Source organism: Zootermopsis nevadensis, unplaced genomic scaffold (genome assembly GCF_977971745.1).
Source record: "Zootermopsis nevadensis isolate Lab colony 2312 unplaced genomic scaffold, Znev_1.0 Znev_ptg000025l, whole genome shotgun sequence".
NCBI lineage: Eukaryota > Metazoa > Arthropoda > Insecta > Blattodea > Termopsidae > Zootermopsis > Zootermopsis nevadensis.
Window position 1 is genome coordinate 8575437 of NW_028259157.1, and position 12404 is coordinate 8587840.

The 12404-nt window shown below is 38.1% G+C and overlaps 2 protein-coding genes across 2 annotated transcripts in view; one reads left to right on the forward strand and one right to left on the reverse strand.

Moving 5' to 3' along the window:
* Positions 1 to 12404, reverse strand: part of LOC110827620 (uncharacterized) — a 73564-nt gene that overhangs the window by 58039 nt on the left and 3121 nt on the right. The window lies entirely within an intron of this gene.
* The window catches only part of bt (projectin protein bent), a 173325-nt gene continuing 161563 nt past the window's right edge, over positions 643 to 12404 (forward strand). The window contains exon 1 of the mRNA XM_087356134.1: positions 643 to 723. The gene's annotated coding sequence lies outside the window, so the exon portion shown is untranslated. The remainder of the gene's footprint in view (positions 724 to 12404) is intronic.

The window sequence follows — 12404 nt, forward strand, 5'->3', positions numbered from 1 at the left end:
GTTTTTCAGCAGGATATACTTGCCAGAAATTATTTTTGCAAGAGTTATGTAGTATTCTATCACTTATTACAAGACACTTCTACGTCTCTGTGTTTTTTAACACACATATTTCTCATAAATATCACAACACTTATTTTATATCCAGAAATACATGTGATAGTTTCTTTTTGTTTCAAAATGGATTGTGGCACTGGATTTTGGTTTAATTTGGCCTGAACGAAACAAATTTTGTTTGTCAATAACAATTTGAGCGTAAAATGGGAGTGTATTGAATCAGGGACTGAAAAGGTTTAAAACTTTTAAGAGTAGAAAACGAAAAAAAATACCGTGATGAACTTTAATTGAAAGCCAAATTCCGATTCTGACGGTTTGTGGTGTTGTAGGTGCTTACCAACGTTTCGGAAGAACGTATGACATCCATCTTCAGAGTTAAGGCAATTTTTTTTGATCTCTATTCAGTTGGATATTCTTCGACATTACCGACTAAACTAGAATTACTCGTCTAGGATTTATAATTGTTTCGAATACTTTATGGACGCATCTTACAATGAAAAGGGGCCCTGATGAGTAAATTCATTGTGGTCTCTGGGGTGCAGCGCTGGATTCATGCCAATGCCATGTTCCAAACGAAAACAAGATTGAAGTCAGAGCTAACATTTCTGGATACGCAGTGAAGGTCAGTAGTGTTTGAGGCAGCGTGTAGGAACGGGAGGTACACTTATTGTAAGTATTTAATTTGTGTGTGTGTGAATAAAATGTAATGCACGTACGTAAAAATGCACGCATGTAATATACGTATGTACATACGTGTATGTTGGCCTGCGTGTACATAGATACATATGCATATATGTATGCCTTTGAGTAGACTTTGGCAGAGTTGGGGGTAACAGTGTCGTGAATTGATGAAGAGACAATACGTTTGCGTGGAATCTAAAAGATACTTACTGATTATTTGGGTATTCAACGCTTTAAAAATCAGTGACAACTATTTGATCTTTATAAAGGTGAAGTGTTGCGTTTCCTTTGCGGTACGGACTGAATCCGTGAATAATATTTAGACAAACTTCGGCTTAAATAGATTAACGACGATGTTTCATCTGAATAATTCATTGAGCGTAGAATGAGAGTGAAGGATAGTGAATGTTAAATGAGAAGGGATTTGGAAGAAGTGACCTTAGCATATTTCAAGGTTCTGGGCATTGTGAGAAACACCACAGAAACGCTTAGTAACTCGATCGATATTCGAACTGGGTACTGTTCGTGTATAGATCTGGCGCCCTACAGCTGTCTCCATGTTAGGAGTCTGTATGAACGGCACGATAAAAGTGGTGTTTATCAGTTTGAGACTCCTTCGACAAAGAGGCTAAGAGAGACTCTTGCTGTAATCAGTCTTAACGTGAAACTGGTATTATGATTAATGCTATCATTTATTAATTCATTTTACTGGATACTTATAATTATTAACTTTCCCTTGAGTGCATACAGAAATATCTTTATGTGAAACGTCATCTTACACTATGCGGGATATTACACCAGTCTTTTTCGAAGTAAATGCTGTTCCAACAAAGTTGTTTCTCTGCTGTTACTTAACAGAATGAAATCAACCTAATGTAGAAGAGTTTTCATGAAAATCGGTATTCGTTTGATGTGAAATGGTTATTCCATAATTCTCGTCGTGTTTCAGAGTCCTGAAACGTCAGTTTTCACATCACTATACTGTTCAGTCTGTTATATAAGCAGGTTTCATTTAATCGCCGTGATCGCTCAGCTCTGCCATTTATTTCTGTGGAGAAACATACTTCTAGAATTAGCTGTCTATTTTTGTCAGCCGCCATGTTGTTTTAGCGAGCGCAGAGCTGCCATTTATTTCAGACCGCAAGTTTCGAAAACTGCTGGTCCTTTCAAAATACGAAGTGAGGATAATATCTGCTGATAAATTAAAACTTGGCAATAAGAAACAGGGTTGCTTTTAAGGACACGGAAAATGTTCTTGTCACTTTTCGTCTTACTTTCGTGATTTAATGCATGTAGTGATTAAAGTTTTTTATAGTTTAAAATTATTATTGATAAATTTAAACATACAGAAAAGCCGTATTTGCGTTTATTATAATCATATATGTTGTTAATGACATTCCTTTAACAGACGCCAACGAGTCGGTATATTCGATTTTAGAAATCGCTTTTGTAAAAGAACTAGTTTCAGCGAGCATTTTTAAATCCAATTACAACATCCCTAATTTATTACCCTGGGTAAATGGGTTCATACGAAATCGTTTCTAATGTAGAGTTATATCTCCTTCCATTACTCACGACGTGTTAATACAAAAAGCTTCAGTATTTTTATAAAAGAGATATTAGACTAAAATTACGGCACTGTTCAAAGATACTGCCTGATTGTTGGCACGAATACGTCATTAGAGAATGGTTTATTAATAAGAAACTCGATTCTGGCAGTAAAACAAGAAATACGATGGCATTATGCAAAAAGTTATATAACTTTTGAACATTTATAATAATTAACTTTGCAGTTGGCAGTTGAAAGCTCGTGAGAAAAGCCTGGAATCTTTTGCAATCTTTGTTCGAAGGCTAACCAAACTGCACAAAGCTTTGAAACGGTCTGGTCGCCTTCTTGAAATTCTAAGATTTGGACGAAAACAGCTTTGCACTGTTTCTCAGAATTCGTTTCTGTTGGTTTGGCTGATAATTAATAACACGCTGTCTAATTGTTACAAGAGTCGACTGGTACTTTAATAATATGATGAGGTAACAGGCTGTCGTAGTCTGTGTATTTAACATTTTATTGGAGAGACTGAGGAAAATCTGTCATGATAGCCGAGATTTGAATCAGGTTTCAACTAGTACACCGAAGATGGCTGTATTCTGAGTTTTTGTGCAGTGTATTGTGGTAGAAGTTTACTGGTGTTCAGAGATGTTTGATGCCGCCATCATCAGGGTGATACAACCCAGCAGAAAACCATAAAATTGTCAGAATTATATAAATAGGCCTACAGAAATGACATGAAAACATGAACGTTCTTTGTTTTCTGGTATAGACTTTATTTCTTGACATATTCTTTAACGACTTTGCAGTTTACCTGCTAAGCTTTCTTGAAAGACTGATTCTCAGCATGCCAAGAAATTCTCAGATTTTATAAAACACGAAATTTCATTTTCATTACCGTGTTAACGTTTAGGATAATCATGCTGTCTCCATCTTCAGCCCTACGAGTCTACACGGCGTCACAACGCAGAACAACGTCGTTATCGTCACTACCGTGAGATCCTCAAACAGGCCAGCAACCTCCTGGGGAACACGGACATATTAAGTCCACCCCCTCCAAAATTGATTGAGGCATGAAGGCAGGCAATCTTGGCGTAAAGCAACGGTTACGAATTTGAGCTTGTAGAAATGTGAGCAACTAACTTCTACGGGTCGTGATGTCATGCTGTCATCCCACCTTACGTCTTTGTCGCCTGTTTTTAAAATAGAAAGGCCATTCAACTTATCGAAATCCTTGATCTGAAGCCATCTTTTGTTCGCTTCAGTGAGAAATACATTTGGCTCTACAACTATGAATTTTATGAGAGAACACGAAATGCAAATATTAAATTGAAACTGAACTAACGCGAGGGATAGCAGTCTGAGCTGAACTGACTCATAACAAAAGAGTGAAATGTGTTGAAATAAAATTTTCAAATCAGCAACGCAGTCTGTTAAATTCAATTTTTAAACTATGAACATTTTTTCGAACATTATGGGTACCACTATAAATCGTTGCTTTTAATTATCTGTGATTTTAAAAGGGGTTCTGTGTTCATTTATTTTTCAAGTATATGTTATGTTCCTTCGCTACTTTTATGTATAGGAAGATGGCTGCTTTCTGTGATTATGCACCGTGTAGTCTGGCAGATGTTCGACGTTTCAGAGGAGCTTACTGTCTCCATTAACATGACGATGAGTCACGATGAAGCAGGTTTAATTAAATACAGAATTATTATTTGTTGCATATTTTATTGCTTTCAGTAACAGAGCAGGTATCAAATGGATATGAAAAATCACCAACGAATGGTTAAAAATAATACGTATTTTAGGTTATGAAAGAAATTACATTAGGTCCTGTTACACAAAAGCTGCCTTTTCAAGCTGTGAAGGCAGTTTCCCTACGCCCATAAACATACAGCTGTTCGTTTTGTGGCTGTTATTAAAAGCCTGCAGTACTGCGAAGTTCCGATTTAGATTTCTGAACACAAGGTAATATAATACGATTGCAAGAATTATGGTAAATCTTGCATTAGAACAGAATGTCATACTTACTCATGGCTTTCTCGTTAAGTGAGCTACTTAAGCTGAGTTAAGTAATGTGGATCGAATAATGGCTATTCTGGTAAAAAAAGGCAGTCTAGATATCTGAATTAGGCGGAAGTCAATGGCTAGTTTCACGCTTCGTCCGATTTATCCCCGAACCCCGGAGGAATGTTTTCTATAAATAATGAAGCTATCTTAGCCCTAGGGTTGGTCAGAATGGAGTAGCGAAGTAAAGAATTCCTGCCCCTGTCAGGAGAGACCTACCCAAGCTCACCTTTAATGGTTAAGAGCAGTGCATGTGGGGAGACATTTGCATGGTTTAAGATGCTGCTGGGCTATTTACATTAGATTGAAGATATTTATTTCGAATAAACGTTAGTCATAATAGTCGACTAGAATAGTCTTACGTAAAACTGGTGTGCTAAAGATTTCTTTTAAGAAATTGGATGTTCTCACGTTATGGTTAGAAAAATGCAATTCTGATCTTTTGTCATCGACGGTTGTATCGAAAATTGTAATGTTTTGTTTTCTTTAATCTACTTTCTTGTGGCTCAAGTATTTATATGTATAGTTTTGAACCCACTTTTCGCGAGGCGATATTTTGTGATGTGCCGCCATGTGTATTTGACAAATCAGGGTGTTTTGTGGGTGAAAAAGTTGGCGGAACACTGTGAAAAGTGTTCTCGATGGAAAAACCCAGTGAGCAGAAACCGTCATATGTGTGGACGGAAGACAAATGTTAAAATGCTTTGAGTCTAGCAAACCTTGTTATTTAAAGAAGAAGAAATCGGACACGTGTGGTGGGACGGGGCATCTGGGTGAATGCCAGTTTTCTTTCAGTTATATATATAAGGTTTTGTTGTCATTATATAATCTGCAAAATACTTAAGAATTAAAAAAAAAGCCCAACGTTGCACTGGATTTCAGTATCTCCCCTTACCGAACTACTTAAAGTGTACGAGACTTTTCTCGTAACTGAAGGATTTTAAGACTTGAAAGAAATGAGATCCATTCTATGTTATAAATATTTAATGACCACACTTAAATTTTTTGGAGAGATTCTGAAAATACGCCCACATATATTTGTTGGTAGTATTGAGAAGACATGTAGTTACCAGATTAATTTAGAAAGGAAAACAATTCACTCGGATGCGTAGGGATGTTGATGTGGTGGTCTTACTAAGATGCTTACGTTCGTAGCTGGGCTAGGCTAGAAAACACATTTTGGGCATCGTCATAAGTTAGTAAAGTAACTCACGAAAATGATGTTTATGATAAAAGTAATAATGATTGTGGTGGTGATAATAATGGTGATGATTGTAATAATTTCGTAATTTTTTTAGACTCTTGATAGCCAAATAAGGTCAATTACAGCCAAATACTAAAACTGCTGAAATGATATTCTAGAAAACAAATAATATTGTCTAATAAAATACACAGATGACGCAATGGACAGAAGAATAATATAAAAACCGTGTCTAGATGCTCAGTTTTAAACACGTACAGTACGGGCGAAGAGGAATTGGAAGGATATTTTCTAACAAGCAGTGTTATAGAATGTCCTTAAACAAAATGAAATCTGATAAACTGGCAATGTCTTTGCAGATCCCATTAGCAGCAGAATCACTTCAAAGGAACTGACATTCAAATCGTTATTTACCTTAATATCATATAAAGCTACAGCTGTTCCTATTATTTGGACCACGCCATGAAGGTGTATAGAGGGCGTGGAAGTGACAGTTCACTTCACGGTCCTACAGTTTTAAGCGAAGTGAAGTACAGCAGTACTAGTTACAGAAGTTGAAAGACTGGGCCATAGTCTATGTCAATGCTTCCCAAACCTGGGTAAATTACCCAAAAATGGGTAAAAGTGGTTTTTCTTTGGGTAACGACACACCTCAGAATACACATTAAAATTTACCGTAAAAGTGTAGAAGAAGTACTCTGAAGAAAGCAATCAGTCATTGTGCACCGATACTCTAAAGCAGTTTAAGAAGTACTTATTTGCTATAAAATAAATACGCTTGTTATTAGATTCAATCATTTTTGAAACGCTCGCAATGCACGTGGAGAATTGAAAAAATACGTCTACACGTATAGCCCACCTAAACTAAAGTTAGTGAATCTAGGTGTCTAGTGTAAACTTTAGGTGCAGTGTGTTGCTAGCTATGGCGGTGTTAGATATGTATCGCGCTGGCTGTGTTTATAAATCGTACCGTACACAATTGGAAAAGGCAATCTTCATTATATTATTTTTAGTTTATTTAAAAATAATATAATGAACATTCAAATCCTAATTTTTACTTGTCATATATTTTTTCTGTGCAGTTACATTGGGTAAAAAGGACTTCCTGATAAGCGGTTTTGGGTAATTAAGGAAAAAGTCTGGGAAGCATCGTTCTATGTGGACACAGTAACCAAGATAAAAATTACTTTCCACGCTGGGAATCAAACCCCGATCGTCTAGCCCATTACCGTGTTGTCATTTATTCTGTGTGTGTTGCTGATTGAATTTGTAAAACTTTTTCGCTGCAGATTTCGAAAAGATGTAGCGAAACGATGTTCCCGTAAACCAAACAGCTGTGCCAGGTTAAATAAATGACATCAGTTTATTCTTACGTACAACATATACTTTTACCGGGATAGCTGAGTCAGTCGTCAGTGCAGTGACTAGGCTACGATACTTAGGACTGGCCATGGCAAGGATCGTGTCGCCCACTTACGTTTTGCGTTCGTGGGGCTAGTGTGTTCTCTCAACAACGATTTAAGCTGTAATTAGCAGGGTTAAGACGTTCATATTAACCCCCGGAGAGAGACAGAGAGAGAGAGAAAGTTAAGAGGGATAGCAGAAGAATAGAATTTACAAGGAAATAGGTAGGGGAAGGAGTGAGAGACACTTCGATTTCATGTTAACCCTTTGAAGCCGAAGCTCGTGTAATTAGAATTCAGTCCGTACCGCAAAGCAAACACAACTCTTCACTATCACGAAGACCAACTTGTTAATGCTACTTAAGGAAATAGTCCCCAGATGGCTGTCTTCTGGGTTGTAGCGCCGTGTAGTCTGGTAGAAGTTTACCAACGTTTCAGAGATCCTTTCTGCCTCCATCTTCAGGGCGCTGTAACTCAGAAGACGGCCATCTTCGGACTCACCGAGATGAAAACCTCAAATCCTACGTAATAATCCCTGTTTGCAGTTAGAATCATACGTAACCAGTAAATACAAAATGAATTATTTATTGATTTTCTGGAATACTTTTAAACAAAGCTGTTATTTGCATCATTTATGTAGAAATTCTTGGAGGAAATGGCACACGAAACTACAATTCAGTGTAGAAACGTTACACTGCTATTTCAGCAGATTTGTTTCGTGTTTGGAAAATTGTATTATGAAGTATCAGTTGTTTTATGTCATAAAAACTTTTATTAATTCCATTGTTGACATAATGAACATAACATGTTATAGTCTTAGATACATTCACATCTCACAGTTTACCCGAAAGTGTGTAGATGTGTTCTACACTACCTGTTTCCTTCAGAATAGCAAACGAAATGGGGGACAAAAATTATTGACTTCGGAATTCGACTCCCGGACCCAGAAGAGTACGAGGAGTGTGATGTGTGAACAGAACTCGATTATTTTTGCTGCGCAGAAAATCCATGCGTCTGTATACCAAGCCACAGAGAGGGCACGGACTTTCAGCAGCGGCCTCTACGTCTGCGGGAAGAACTAATTATAACACTGAGTAAACGGTATTGCTTCGTTCCATAAACAAGAAGCAATATTTTGTGAGGCTCAGACTGGTGAAGAAATAATCTTGAATAGAGACTGATTGATTAAGACGCTTATGTGTTTTTCGGAAGCGCAGAACCACTGATGAGGACGAATTCGTGACTGAAGTTTTGTAAATTAAAAAATATATCTTTTTTAATACAACGTTGTTGGGTTAAATGCTGGACTAACAGATGCGTAAGGACAGCGTTTTATTTAAAGGATAAAGTACTATTCGCCCGCTGGATGGAGCAGAGCCCTCTTGATGGGGCGGAACCCCCAATAGTGATGACGAGACCTTTGTGGGACTGAATCCTAAGAGAGGCGGATATACCTCGTGGGATGCAGCTCTCCTCTGATTTACGTTAGGTAAAGTAGCGTTCGGTTTGTTTGAGTTGCGGTGGTTAGGTGGGGATAAGTTAGGTAAGGCTGGGTTAGATGCACTGAGAATTCATAATTTATAAAAACGCATCCCCGCTTTCAACAACCCTGATGATGACGCAGCAAGTACCTCTAAAACGTCGTTGAATTTGTACCAGACTACATGATATGACAAAGCCATACACCATCCACAAAATAATGAATGCTGACATATTAGAAACACTGGAGACGTATTGTTCATGAAGTGCATTTCCGGAGTTACGAGATGCGCATGACGACAACTGGCCGACCACTTACCGCATTTCGAACTGTACGGGCCGAGAAATCTTGGAACGAACCTACAGTAAGCGACGGGATCCCAGGAAGTCAGTTACTTATATGGCGCGGCGGAGAATGGGCCCCATGGCTTGGGATAGAATTACCCAGGCTTTGCTCTACTTCGCTAGCGCTGAGGGGGGGGGGGGAGAGATTTCGGCAACCTCACAGTGCCCCCCCTACGCGTACTAGTTCAGAATACCAGCCACACTCACATACATAAGCAATGCCAACACTTGCTATTTTAAGGTTTCGACTCTTCGCTGATTACTTGGTCAACCGTTAGGTGTTGGATAATAGCACATTTCCCTTTTTCCCGCGACATCACATGAATCTGGGCGAAAACGTCATGGAAAATAAAATACACTATTGTTTCTGGCTATTGCTTTAAAAGTAATTTCCTTGTCCGATCTTACTGCGTCCGCGGCCATATTCGTATTAAGTCTCTGTATTTCTTGGTACTTCTCACTCTGTATCGGAAATAAGACAAGTGTGGAGATTTCACAAAATTTCAAACGTCATCTTCGAATTTATGAAATGATCATCGGTCTTAAAATATTATAATCTATTATAATTATAATATTTTATTTTGGAAAAGACCTACGTTTCCAAAGGTAATCACAATACATGGTCAGAAATTATTTTATCTCCTTGGTTAAATTCTCACCGCATCGAAAAGTGTTTCAAATAATAATTATTATAGCTCAAATGTGATCAGAATTTTGCTTCGTATAGAATTTATTTATAAGAGGAGTCGCTATGTCTAAATAAGAGTCGATTAATTTCAATCCGACCTACATGTGGTATGGGTTGTGTTGAATTGGCAGGAAACTAACGTGAATGAACCCGAACATACTCATTGTAGACCCAATACCAAATTTAATCGAAATCCGCCAAGTGCTTTTGATCAGGAAATGTGTGGAAGGGTTTACATACCTTCATATGCATTAATTTTATGCACATTATGTTTTAGAATGTATAAAGAACGCTTTCATCGTCTCTGAAGTGTGCTGGATCCATATAGTATTAGATTATCTACTAATTCTATTGATATGCCATGTCTACTGAATAAACATTACGACAAAAATGTGTTTCCCTTTCATAATAGAATAGAGCTACATTTTCAACTTCGATTTTCCATAAGATTTTCATGGATAAAATACGTTTGATATTCACATTAAATTAAAGCAATATCGCTGTTATGTTAAAAGTTAAGACAGTATTTTTATGGATTACGTTTCGTGTTTACATATTCTGTGAAACACTTTGCGAGCAGGGACCGTGTGTGGATGTCGTGAAAATTCTCATAAGAAATATCTGAGGCTGATCTACTGCACTAACTGTGCGCTGTTCTACCAGACACCACGATTCAGTTGTATCATCTTGTTGATTGCTTGTATGGCCAAAACGTATGTCTGGATCGTATACTTAGATAAGAGTGGTCCAACTTTTTGCTTCCCTTGGGATAAGAACAGTTTTTACGTTGGACCCCAGGGCCAAAGAACCGCTCCTGGCACAATTTTTAAAACTTATAACCAATTTTTGTCATTTATAATAATAATTATTAGAAATTACAAATTGACATTATACAAATTATACATTTAATAGAAATGTGCAGAAATCGCTATAGAGTTACATATTATTTTAAATTTCGCTCCTGTAATAGCTTCTACCAGACAAAATTTTTTGTCTTTAAAATCCTCTTGCGTAACCTCCTACCGGACTACACGACGCTACAAACCAGAAGACAGGCATCTTCGTTGTCTGCATCTGGTGTGCAGCGCGAAGACGCAAATGCTTCGTTACAAGCATTCCCCGTACCCATGCGGCAATTTCTCCGGCAGGGTTGTAGTGCAGGTTAGCAGGATTACACGGCGTGCATGAGAATGTTAATACATTCGGGGCTGAGTAAATTGTTTTCAAACTCAGAAATTGCCTTGTTTACCCTAAATCCTGCTTCATATTTCTCGCTTCGTATTTGTCTAATTACACGTAAAGGATGAGAATGGTGATGAATCAGCAAACTGAAGTCAAGATGACGGAGGTAATTAAAGTAGTAGACACACATTGTCCGAAGTATTGTCATATTAGGCCCAAAATCCCTTTACAGTATTACCATGGCAATAGTTATTACAACACACATAATAAATATTATCCTATGAGACCAATATTTGTTAACAGCAAAAGATCACGAACCAATCAAGCTACTAACAAATATTTGCCGAAGAATAATATAACATAAAATATAATGTAGCGCAAATAATTTAATTTAATATTTCATAGGAAGTGAATTAGTTATTCCGTATGCCGAATAGCATATTGAAGAAGTAGACCTAATTATCATGTTAGCTCAGAAACTGTTGGCGGCGCCAGGATGTGTGTCAAGTTATTTTCGCTATGTGGAAGGTACAGGAGAGATGTTACGTAACTGAAAAATACATTACTCACTACCACCACCACCATCAACAACTACAGCAGCAGCATTCCAAGGCTTAGGCCCAGCGGCCCGTTACGGTCTCTTGCGGAATTTGTAGGGCCATCTCAAACATTATCGCCCATTTGACTAGCAACGGAGAATTTGGAACTGGTCTCTTCTGTCGTTAATATCGATTATTTTTATTAATGTATTTTCGGTTCCGTATATTTGTAATAGGATAGGTATAAATATTAATTCGAATCAAAACCAGCAAAACTCTGCCTACTTATCGCCCCGATGATGGTGGCAGTAAGCACCTCTGAAACGTCTGTCAATTTCTACGAGACTACTCAACATCCCAGAAGGCAGCCATATTGCAAAATATCTACGAGTCTGAATTCTGTAACTGCCATTCCCATCAACTGCAGTCATAGACGTTTCGACACTACGAATTTTATCAATCTGATAGGCATCGCGAACGTGTTCCGTTGAAGAACGAATATTTTACTGCTACAGACGTTGTATTCGAAGTTAATATGGCATATCTCTGACATCTGTTCGGGTTATGCGTATTTTTGTCTTCGTACGTCACATCCGCCCACTACTGGCCGAAATGTTACGTTTTATCTTATTTCTTCCTACTGCATTTTTCGCTTACTCATTTTCAGTAATTTCTACTTTTTCCCCCTTCCACTTCTGAGGAACAATTTTTGTTCGCTCTCTTTTTGTTGAGGAGGATATTTGGGCCTAGAAGAGAAGACGATGGGGCGTGGAGAAAACTGCATAATGATGAGCTTAAAAATCTGTACTCCTCCCCCAGCATTGTCAGGGTGATTAAGTCGAGAAGAATGAGATGGGCTGGGCATGTAGCGCGCATGGATGGGACAAGAGGTGTGCACCGGGAATTGGTTGGGAAGCCTGAGGGGAAGAGACCGCTGAGGAAACCTAGACGTAGATGGAAGGATAATCTCAGGCAGGATCTATGGGAGATAGGAGTTGAAGGAAACTGGATTTTGTTGGCCCAGGACAGGGTCCGGTGGAGGGCTTTGGTTAATTCGGTGATGAACCTTCGGGTTCGGTAAGCCATCTAGTTAGTTAGCTTACTCTTTTTGCTGACACTTTAGTTACCTTAGTCCTGTTGAAGGGTGAGCCTACTGATTACAGAATTGTACATTGGGCTGTAGTAATGCCATCTCTAAATCCTATTCAGGACTGGA